At 36.7% G+C, this 11,648-nt stretch overlaps 1 long non-coding RNA gene across 1 annotated transcript; it reads right to left on the reverse strand.

The window, feature by feature from the left end:
• Positions 1-805: 805 nt before the first annotated feature.
• On the reverse strand, positions 806-7,817 carry LOC140616839 (uncharacterized). Its single transcript, XR_012017173.1, has 2 exons — positions 7,679-7,817; positions 806-1,179 (listed from the first exon to the last, which is right to left on the reverse strand). It is a non-coding gene; the product is annotated as an uncharacterized lncRNA (long non-coding RNA).
• Between the last annotated feature and the right edge of the window lie 3,831 nt (positions 7,818-11,648).

Consider the following 11,648-nt stretch of genomic DNA (forward strand, 5'->3'; position numbering starts at 1 on the left):
AGGGTACGGTGCTGAGAACAGTTGCAGTGTTATTTAGGGCGTGGTACCATAGTCTGGACCAAAAAGACCATTTTTCCAGACATCAAGGGATGGACAGAAATAGCTCAATCCTCTGTTATAGTTTCACTGCCTCCTTCTATCCTTTGGAGCTGTCCCTTCTAATTATCCTCATCTGTTTCTGCTTTAATTGCTTTTCTGGCTCACTGTTTACCCCAGGCTGGAACTTGCAGATTCCACGTTGCCACCTACCCCCGCGCTTGTGCCCACAGAAGACTGCTGATTGGACGAGACCCTTCCCGCACTGAGTCCAGGTGTTCCCCCTAACACTTCTCTGCCCAGTGTCCCCAGCTGACGCCACCAAACCCACCTCTCTCCTTCATCCTTGCCCAAGTTTAGGCTTTCCAATATGGAGCCAAGGATTTGGATTTTCTTTGAGATCTCTTTTTTTCCTCTCATTTTCTAAACATCCCTACACAACATTTCCCATTTCGGTTTCTCCTTGGTTACCAGTCATTATCTGGGGCTTCCAACTTCCAGGCCAAGACCACATATTTAACGAAATGGAATTATGGAAGTGCAGTAGAAAAGGCACAGGCTGTGACATCAGACAGAGAGACATGATTTTAAACCTTTGTGCAAATGACGCGACTGTGAATTACCTGCAACATTACCTGCAAATCATGTGACTTGAGCATGTTTCCACATGGGATCTTGTAAAATGGTGAAAATAATATCTACTTAGCAGGGCTATCTTAGAGTCTAGCTAATTTTCATAAAATCTGGTACATAGTAGTTGGTCAATACATATTTTAAATAAATATTTATTTTTGTTATTGGATCTTCCTCTACTTCATGCATTTTTCTCTAGAAGACTTAGAGTTCCTGAGAGCCAACTGTGTGTTTTATTTATCTTTTGTCTCTTTCACAATGTTTAGCATTGCCTCAGTCCTTCATATGTCCTCAATATATTCTTCTTGGATAAATTACTTGATGATTTTTTTGACGGTAGGAATCCATTATTTTGGGGGACCTGAATGGTGAGTTAAGTGCCTGCCTCTGGCTCAGGTCATGATCTTAGGGTCCTGGGATCAAGCTCGTGTGGGGCTCCATAATCAACGGAAAGCCTGCTGCTCCCTCTCCTTCTGACGCTCCCTCTTCTTGTGCTCACTTGCTCTCTCTCTGTCAAATAAATAATAAAAGCTTAAAAAAAAAAGAATCCATTATTTTTCTTTTAAACAAACCAGAGTATGTCATAGCATGCAATACAAGTGAGTATCTTCAAAATAGAGCTAACATTTACTGAGTGCTCACCTTATGCTAGGCCTTCTTGTGAGTACTTTACTTGAATTAATCATTCCATCCTCATAACAGCCCCAGAGAAAGGGTACTATTAATACCCCCATTTAACAGATAAAGTAATAGAGGCAAAGGAAGCATAGGCTTCTTGTTCAAGGTCACCTAGTTAACAAATAAATGGTGTTATAGGGATTGAAGATCAGACCACTTGGCTTCAAGAATCTATATTCTTAACTTCTATGTTATACATATGGGAAATTTGAAAAAAAAATTCTGCTTCTGGCTGTGCTCTTCAGGTTTTGTCCTTAACCGTTGATACACTCTTGGCTGTGGTTAAGTCTGTTTTGGTGAAAAAATTGGACAAGTTGTGCCTAAAGAAATCTTAGCACAAACATCCAAGCTCAAGCAACTTCCTATTAGCAGACACCCAATTTTTAACATTCAAAATAAATTTGGGAAATTTGCTTAAAACAAAACCAAAAAACTTAGGTCAAAAAAAGAAACCTACACTAGTTTTTAGAAAGACTATCATGGTCCTTGCTCTCAAGGTCTAACTGAAAAGCTGTTTATAAGCATACACTGATAAACTTGCTCATATCGTTATCCATTTTCAGATTTGATTTATCCATCTTCATATGCAAATATATCCACCTTCATATGTGGGGTTTTTTTGCATGCTGATGAGTGCACCTGGAATTATGACACAGGAGATTAAATAGGTTAGGTGCCACAGTGGGTGGTGAAGTGAAGGTGTGCAAAGAGATAAACAGAAAATGAGGTTTACTGATTTCTTGTCTCCCTTTCTCTTTGCCGCTGCTCATTTCCTACAGGGAAATTTCCTCAGGGGAACTGCAAACAGGCCCTTCTCCCAGCTTATCTGAACACCAAATGCTCTTACTGTGTGCCTCTACTTAGCAGGTTTGGGGAAGAGTCCAAGTAGTTTGCTTAAGTACCTCATGAATTCTTTGAGGAATAGCTACAGTTTGTATTTCTTCTTGAACATTTTTCTTAATATTCATCTCTTGCTTCGCTGCAGTTTGGTTTTTTTGTTTTTGTTTGTTTTCATATTTCATGAGGCCACAGATGGGAACTGAGCAGAAATTTCAGACTCGATCTAGAATAGAACTTGGCCCTTTCACTCTCCAAAGTCAATCTTCAGACATCACTGGCATAAAGATCAATGACCAAATCTGCACTGGCTAAGCTATAGGTGCAAGAATGTAGGAACTGAAGCATTGCCTAGAAGCAAGGCCAAGATGAAGAGTATATTGGTCTTAGAGTGAAAAGAGCAACAGACAGAAAGTCAGAAATATAGGACACCTCACCACAAACTCAAATATGACCTTGGGAAATTCACTTCCTCTCCCAACCTTGAGAGCCTCATTTGAAAAATAATGATAATAATAATGGCAAACATTTAGTGGAAACTCACTGGAGATGTCAGGCACCATTCCACTCTCAAATATCTTAGCTCATTTCATCTTTATAGAAGCACCATGAGGTTGGTACTAATAATACCCTCATTTTGCAGATGAGAAAACTAAGGGACAAAGGGGTGGAGTAACTTGTTCAAAGTCTCAAAGCTTGTAAGTCAGGCTTCTCACTCCAGCAGTCCAAGTTCACAGTCCAAGTCCATGTTCCATGTTATACTTGCACATCTGAGTCCTTTCTAATTCTAAAATTCTATTTTACTCAAAAGTGTCCTTCCCAACACCAAGGCCAAAATCAATTCCAAACTCACATATCTGTAAGAGTTTTTAAGGCATACTTCATAGAGTTACAGAAGAGTTCGGAATTAAAATATCCAACAGTTTACTAAAGTTGTTCAGATTTGCATTTCACTAACAATTTTTAGTTTGCATACAGAATCTATTTCCTTTGGGTGGAGTTCATCAGTTTCACATAGTTTTAATAAGCCAACTTTTATTACAATGCAGAAGTGAGAAAACTCAAAAGTACTTTTAACATCTGCTAGAAAAAGTTTAAATATTCACATACTTTCATTTATGAGATTGAGTAATAATAACTAACATCTGTTAGAAATCCTAAATTAATCCAGACACTGTTTAGACCAGCTTGTATATGCTGTCTCATTTCCTCTTCACTCACTCGTAAAATGACCATCTCGTGAGATGTTATCCCATTCTACAGAAGGGTCAAATAACTTGCCCATGGTCACATAGCTTAGCAAAAACCTTGGGATTTCAATTCAGTTATAGTCTTGCTCCAAAGCCCTCTTACTTAACTTCTACATGTGGAAGGAAAGTGAAATCATGAAAGAAAGATTTTTGGAGGAAGGTAAATACTGGAGTCTGGGGAGTGCTGTATTAAGTACTTTAAAACCTGCTCAAATTTTTAGGATGGCAAAATTAAGACATGAACAAAAACCAGGCCATAATAACTACTGATCTTTGCCAATTTAAGCATATCATTAGCATTAAAATTAATTTTCCATTATCTATGTCATCTAGGATTTGGAAGAGCCCAAGGAATTATAATTCTCAGAAGAAACTCAGACCTCATTTTAGTCAGTACTTTCAGCCTTTTCCCTGACCAGACATTTTACAGAACAGCCTAGTTATTACAGTTTGTAAAATGGAATGCTATGGAATTTTGTGAGCTCTTTTTTCCTCTCTGATTTATGCTGCAGTATAAGGTAAACTCAAAGTGGATAAAAGTGTGTTTGGAGAAAGAAAGGTTAGGGAGAAACATGCCCTGTGCCTGGGTATTATTTCAGATGAATAATCAATGCCTCGTTAATTCAATTGTTTGCCAATTTTCCTCTAAAATTTGTAACATCTAAGATACCATATTAAGCATTTTGTATTTCAAACTTCTGTTTTACAATGTGGATAGCTGAGAAAGTCTGAAGGCCATTTACAAAGCACCCAGGGTATACTGGCTAATAGATAAACCAAGCACATAGCAGCAAGTACGAGAAATGCAAGATAGGGTATCCTTTTCTTTATCTAAGAAACCACAAGGTTTTCCTTTGTTTTGAAATATTTCATATTACCCATCATGGAAGCATTGTTTCACGGTCCCTACAGCAAAAAGGGTCAGGGTATTCCCTGTAGAAATGTAAATATGCATTGCTGGAGACGGCTGGGTGTCTTCTTTATAAGCATAGAGCAATGGGAAAAGATTTGTTGTTTTGTTTTCAATCTGATGCTTTTATCAAATTCTTGCTATAAACATATGATGTGCTGTAGCAAATTAACATTTAAATACTGGGTTTATATACTTTTTTGTTTGTTTTATAGCCACAAAGAAAACCCACCTTTTCTTAACATTTAGTGTCATGAATCACAGACCTGTTATTTCCTCCTTCCCATCTACATTTTACAATTTTCAGACAAATAGCACTGTCTACAGAAAAGCAGTAATTTCATTTCTGCTGTTATGTCCTTTGTTCAGTCTCTACTTGATTTCCCAGAACCATATAACCGAAAGGGACACTGAGAGATGATTTGGACCAACTACCCCATGAAGGCATCTTACAACACGCATTTCTTGAGTAGATAAGAGATCCTCTCTCTATTTGACATCTGGTTCTCCTCCACTAAGATAACTATGCACTTACATTCATCAACCAACAAATACTTATTTTTGTTTCATGTCCAGAACTTTTACAGACTTTATGAGAATCATTACAACAATGACAGAAAAAACCCCACTGTTTCATGGTTCTCTTGGCTAGAAAACCCTACCTACCGTGTAGAGTTGGAGTGTATCACCCAGAAGTCCACTGAAGTAGTTAAATACCATGAATTTGGTCTGCAGATGAGGAAGCCAGAGATGAAGTAGCATCCTTGGATTACTCTGCACCAAAGTCATGGACCTGCTGAGTCACAAAGTCATGACCTCGGGTCTTCAGACCTCAAGTGTTTGTCTTCTAATTTCCCACCATTGTTTGAGCCCCTGCTTCTGAATACCTCACATTTGTGACATAATACACATTTTATATAGTTCTTCCACATGCATTCTTATTTTAAGTAGATATTCTTATCTTTATTTCTTGGGTAGACAAGTCTGCCAGAGAGGAAGTGGTGTGTCTGTGGGCATTTGGCTGGGGAGGCAGGCCAGGGCTTAGATAACTCTCTTCTGATCCCGAATTTAGTATGCTTTCCACGGCACCGTGGCACTCACCAGAGTTTATGATCTTGCTTAGGAACCCACATAAACACACATGAAACTAAGAAACATGAAATCTTAAAACTCTGCATTATTACTTGCAAATACAATGGAGGTCTGAGTTTGTAAGCTAACATGATTTTCCAGTTTTTATACTTCTTCCATTCTTACCAGCTTTCTTGTAATTTTCTGAGCCCTGGATTGTTAAATCTGTCCATCTCCCTATACCATTTTAGCATATTTGCTTGCCTTCCCTTAAACTTCATTTGACTCATCTATTAAATATTTTCAAGTACAAGTATTCCATTCCTTTCACCCTAAAACATGGCTGTCTTCATAAATGTCCGGATTTGCCTAGAACTATTTCTTTTTTTGCTAATTTTAGGGACAGATTGCTCATTATTACACTGGGTTTACGTGTTCATACAGATTGTCAAATACCTTCCATGTTATTCCCCAGCTTATGTGGCTGTGCAGAGTTGTCAGTGACTCAACTTGAGCTGCGTGCCAAATGCTGTAGCTGTGAGCAATCCTCCTCTTTAACATGGTGTCCTGTGCCTTGCCTTTGCCTTCACTGAGAAGCATATCTGTGGCTGCCACTCATATCTTGGATTATTGTTATTTCCCTAATATTTTAGCGTAGCAGAAGGCCTCATTCATCTGGTAAGGCTCCCTTGTAATATTCTGAATGGTAAAGTCAAAGCTAGTGAGGAAGGAGCTTGAGCAGCACACAAGCTCTGAAGACATGCTGCCTGGACTCCATACTCCGCATTGCCAACGCTGTGTGACCATTACTTAACTACTCTGTTCCTCAGTTTACTTGCCTGTAAAATGGGGATAAATAATTGTAGCCACCTCCTGAGATTACTGTGAAAACTAAAGGAGTCAATGACCGTATCAGAGCGCTTGAACACAGAAGTGCTCAAAGGATGTCAGGTACTAGTATCCCATTTTGAGTTAATCAGCAGAATATGGCTGGCATAATGTAGGGAAGGTGATATACAGTGTTTCAGTTACTTCGCTGAACCCTTATAAGAACCTGAAGACCAGTGTCATTATCTTTGTTTATGATGAAGAAACTGAGGCACACAGAATAATCAATTTGTTTAAGTTAGAAGATGGTAGAGAAAGAAGGTTCCAATATGCCAAATAATAATCTCAATAGCTGGTATTATTATTGTTTATGAGATGCCAGGCACTGTGCTCTTTTGTCCCTCATAATAAACTTTTTAAATAAGCACTATTATGATACTTTTTTTTTTAACAGATCAGAAAACCAAAGCTTAATGAGTTCAGGTAAAGTAAGAGAAAAATTAAGTGAAACTGATACTGACTCAAACCAAATTTTTTCTGAGAAGAGTATCTCAAAATTAGAAGATTAAAATTGAGCAACTCAGTGATATTTTTGGCAAATAACTAAAATTCAATAGAACAAAATATAATGGCAAAAAGGACAGAAAACTCTCTAATGGAGGATTAAACTCAAAACTATTTGAGGGTCCCTTAAAGATGTTACCAGCAATGTAATACATTTCTAAATGGAGTCTGAAAGAATCAAGTTCTTTCTCTTCTAGATTACTCCATAAGCTGTATTTCATCAACTCTAAGGCACACTTTTTTTCATAGTTACACATTTCAAATTAAGATTCTTATTAAAATTATAATTGGGAAATCTTTCCCTTCTTTGGTGATGCATAAGATAATAGTGCTTCTTACAGGTGATGACTGCTTAAGATCCAACAAAGCCTGGTATTTTGTCTATTTGTTCTCTCTTGTGTGATCTCATTATTACAGCATTCAAGACTGTTTTTTATTTAATAGCAAGTAAGCTCCTTACATGAACTTAAGGAGTCAGAATTCTCACTAAAACACTTTTTCATTCACAATGCCCCATATTTCATTGGTAGTTCTAAAAAATCATAAGGTGATATTTCATGGAGGGAAATAGGTGAGGGGTTTGCCCCAGACAGGTTAAGTCTGGTTCTTCATAAGAAAAAAGGTAACCAAATAAGAAAGTGGTTGAACATTCTTTTCTCAAAGATTTCTTTTGGCTTCATAAAATCACAATTCAAACATTTTCAAGCTCTTATTTTTGACAGATATGAACTACTCTCAAAATTACCCTACTATATTCTTTGCTTTAAATTCCTTTTTCTGTGACCCTGATATCTCTCCAGGGCTTACCCTAAGTCTGATTTTAGGCTCTTATTGACCATTTGCAGGGGAGAGTTTTAAGGACTTGTCCTACCTCATTTGCTTGAAATAAATTTGCATGACTCCAGGTTCCCCAGAAGAATATTCTTTCATTATAAATTTCTATCAATATTTTGTTGTATCATCCTCATTAGGATGATGTGCATTCTCATTCCAGCCTATTCCCCTTTTCTTTAGCATATTCCATTACAGTGTAAATGAATGATGTAAGGCATTCTCCATTCTAAAATGTGGTCTCTTTTGTCATTGTTTCCTCACATATTGTTTGTATGATTTCAACTGCATTCCCCTCCCCCATTTTAGCTTATTCAAAATACTGATTTTCAAACCCATAGATGGTACATCACAAAGAGTAAACCCTAATATAAAGTATGGACTTCAGTCAATAATGATGTATTAATATTAGTTCATTAAATATAACAAACAAACCACACTAATACAAGACATAATCACAGAAACTGTGTGTGTTTGTGTGTGTGTGTGTGTGTGTGTGTGTGTGTGTAGGAACTCCCTGTTCTTTTTGATCAATTTTTCTGTGAACTTAAAATTGCTCTGAAAAAAATTTCTACTAATTAAAAAACAAAACAAAACAAAAAAAACAGGACACCTCGGTGGCTCAGTCAGTTGAGCCTCACTCTTGGTTTTGGCTCAGGTCATAATCTCATGGTCATGGGATGGAGCCCAAGATGGAACCCCCAGTGGGGCTCCGCACTCAGCCAGGAATCTGAAGATTCTCTCCCTCTGCTCATCCCCCTACTCAATATTCTCTCTCCCTCCCTCTCTGTCTCTCTAAAATAAATAAATCTTTAAAAAACAAACAAAATCAACTTTCCCCAAGTAATTAAGAAATATGGTCCATGGCTTTATAGTCTTCAAATTCAGTTCCCCCTAGTGACCTTCTAGGAGCAGGCTCAGACCTAGTCACCCTGGAGAGGTCCTTTTTTTTCCTTCAGGAAATAACCACAAAAGACTAAAGGAAGGAGACAATGCCTCTGATTTACTCACTGAGACAGTACCATTAAGGCTTATACAGCATCTTATGTTTCTAGATTGCCTCATAATAGCTTAATAGCTGAGCTCACAATACTTCTGTGAGGTAGGTCAGCAAATACCTTGGTTAGGAGTTTCATTTGAATAACATGATGCCCAAAATAGCTAGATGTACCCAAGGTAGCAGTGAATCAGAAGTGGGGAGAGGTGAAAACGAGAATATCTGAATGGCTTTTTCCCTTGCATTGGCTTTTACCAGATCAGCCCACTATCACACTCCTCATGATCAAAGCAGGAATAGGAGTTTGTTGTTTCCACTGTTGGCCTCAAATTGCTTAGTTCTCATAGGTACAGAATCAGTTCTGCATAATGAAACTGATGGGGTATGCAGGTGTTCTTTTCCATTACTATAGCATTTCAATTCTAGATGTGCATCTATTTTGGAGTTTAGGATTCGACAGCATTTTAGAATGAAAAGTGTTACAAAAAAAAAAAAAAGGATGTTGTGATGCAAGACATTCGGTGCTTTTTCACACTGGAAATCACTCATTTTGGAAAAAAATTAGACATTAAGAGGAAAGAGGTACAAATATGTAATTTTTCCCTTTATCACATTTGGAGGATACTTGTTTTAATTTGTTCCAGAGTTAGTGAACCAGAAGAAAGTAAAAGATAATGGTTTTTTAGAACACTGGTATAAATCAGACAGGCAATCATCCTTACCTGTGTAATGGTCTCTTCAGGGGAATAGGGAATGAATGAATGTATGGTGGCATGAATAAAGGAAACATTAAATATGAGTGAGTTAATCAGCAAGAAAGTTGCAGAAAAATCTACATTGAAGGTTGCCAAAGGAAGTGTTTACAGTTGAAATAAGGCCAGGAGGAGACAAGACTTCTTCCAAAAAAAAAAAAATCTTTCTTTTGGGAAATGAACAGGAAAGTTCACATGAGATCACTTTATGTAAAATGATATTGACTTTACATTCTTCCAAAGAACAATTATTTATTTTTTTATTTAAATTTATTTTTTATTGATGTTCAATTTGCCAACATATAGGATAACACCCAGTGCTCATCCCGTCAAGTGTCCGCCTCAGTGCCCGTCACCCAAGAACAATTATTTATTAAGTACCTACTATGCACATGGCTATACCTGAGTGTTATAGTGGACAAAAAGATAAATTCTCCATGAAATTTAGCCAAGGGTTTGTATAGTAAGATAAAACTTTTCTACATATAATAATAAAAATTATAATCAAAGAGCGTATTTGTTACAGTATTAAAATTCAGTATCGACTTATTTTGTGATTAATGATAGCAATTCATCTATAAGATGCTTAGAAGATAAAAAGCTTTTTGATTTCTTCTTTCTTAATTGAATGTTTATCATAATATTACAGCTACACAAACTTTTAAAAAACAGTGTTGAAGTCAGAAACTAAAATCTGAAGAACCTACAATTACTGGAAAGTCCTTTGTTAGTGATTAGTTTCAAAAAATGAGATAAAACAATTGAGGGAACTCTTGACACACAATTAATGAATTTATGCAATGGGCTGGGACCTGGATTATTTCAATTTTTGTCTCAAAATTATTTCTGCTTAAAGTGATAAATCTATATAAATCTTGGAATTGGGTGTTGCAGTTTTTTCCTTACACGAATGGAAAAAAGAGTGCTTCATAATTAACACAGGAACATAATTTGGAAATAGGAGGCATGGGGAGGGGAAAAATGCTGTGCTATTATTCTATGTTACAAAATAGTTAAGACAAAAGATATATTACTTTTCCATTGAAAGTCAAAAATAGTGTTAAATCAATAAACTCTATCATTATCAGTTTCTAATCCAGAAGACTATTTTAATTACTCAAGGGAAAACATTTTTATAATAGTTTGAAATAAGAACTTGTTTTTTTGTTTTTGTTTTTTTTTGTTTTTTTTTAGAGAGAGAAAGAGAGAGAGAGATGGGGGAAGGGCTGAGAGAGGAGAGAGACTCTTGAATCTCAAGCAGGCTCCACTTACAGTGAGGAGCCCAACAGGGGATCTCCATCTCACAACCCTGAGATCATGACCTGAGCAGAAATCAAGACTCAGACATTTAACAGGCTGAGTCATCCAGGTGCCCCTGAAATAAGACCTCTCTATTCACATGTTTTTAAATAAGAATGGAGAAAAAAATTACTGAACATAAGTGACTAAAAAACGGAAATGTTCAGAAAAATTGTTTCCTTCTCATAATAGAAATCTTTATTCCCTTAATTTACTCCATTACTAAAGTGCTTTTTTTTTTAAAAAAGAATCTCCTTTAAAGTCCCAGTACTTTGAAAGCTAGAGCAAACCAGATGCTTGAAAGCATTTCAGTTTTGTTTATTTTGGACTGTACATGATGTGTGATATCTTTTTTTTTCTTTTCTAATCTGAAACAAAAAGTACTGGAGATCCTTTTGTTATCAGTATGCATCAGAATATGAAGAAAGGTTAGACATAAAATATTCCTTGGAAGAAGAATAAACAAGTTATGCCAGTTGTAACAGGCCAAAGAATTTAGAACTATAATATTTGTCTGCTATTAGTAAATTGGGGAGAGCATGGCAGGGGAACCCGTAACCAAAATGTTTGCAATACAACAAAAAAGAGAGAGGAAGATATTTAAAGAAATGTCATATTTTCGCTGCATCTGGATGTTTTCAACAAAGCCAGGAGCTTTGTGCCCAAGCCAGTTGGCATTCCATCCTATCTGTGTGGATTTCTGTGGCACTTCTTAATTTGATTAAGCATTGCATTTGTTTCTTACAGCAAGAAATTCTCTCGTCTGCTGTTAAGTCGGCTGTTTTCATCCAATTTTCTAAAGAAGAGAAACTGTAGCAAAACAAAGGTCCACTTTGTTCAATAAAGAATTAAACCCACTCTCACCATCATTAACATGGAAAAAAATTCAACCTGACCTTTCCCTGTTCCCGTTTATACCCTAGGGCTTGAATTTGATTTTTCTTCATTGCTTTGAGGATGTC

Source organism: Canis lupus, chromosome 25 (assembly GCF_048164855.1).
Source record: "Canis lupus baileyi chromosome 25, mCanLup2.hap1, whole genome shotgun sequence".
NCBI classification, from domain to species: Eukaryota; Metazoa; Chordata; class Mammalia; order Carnivora; family Canidae; genus Canis; species Canis lupus.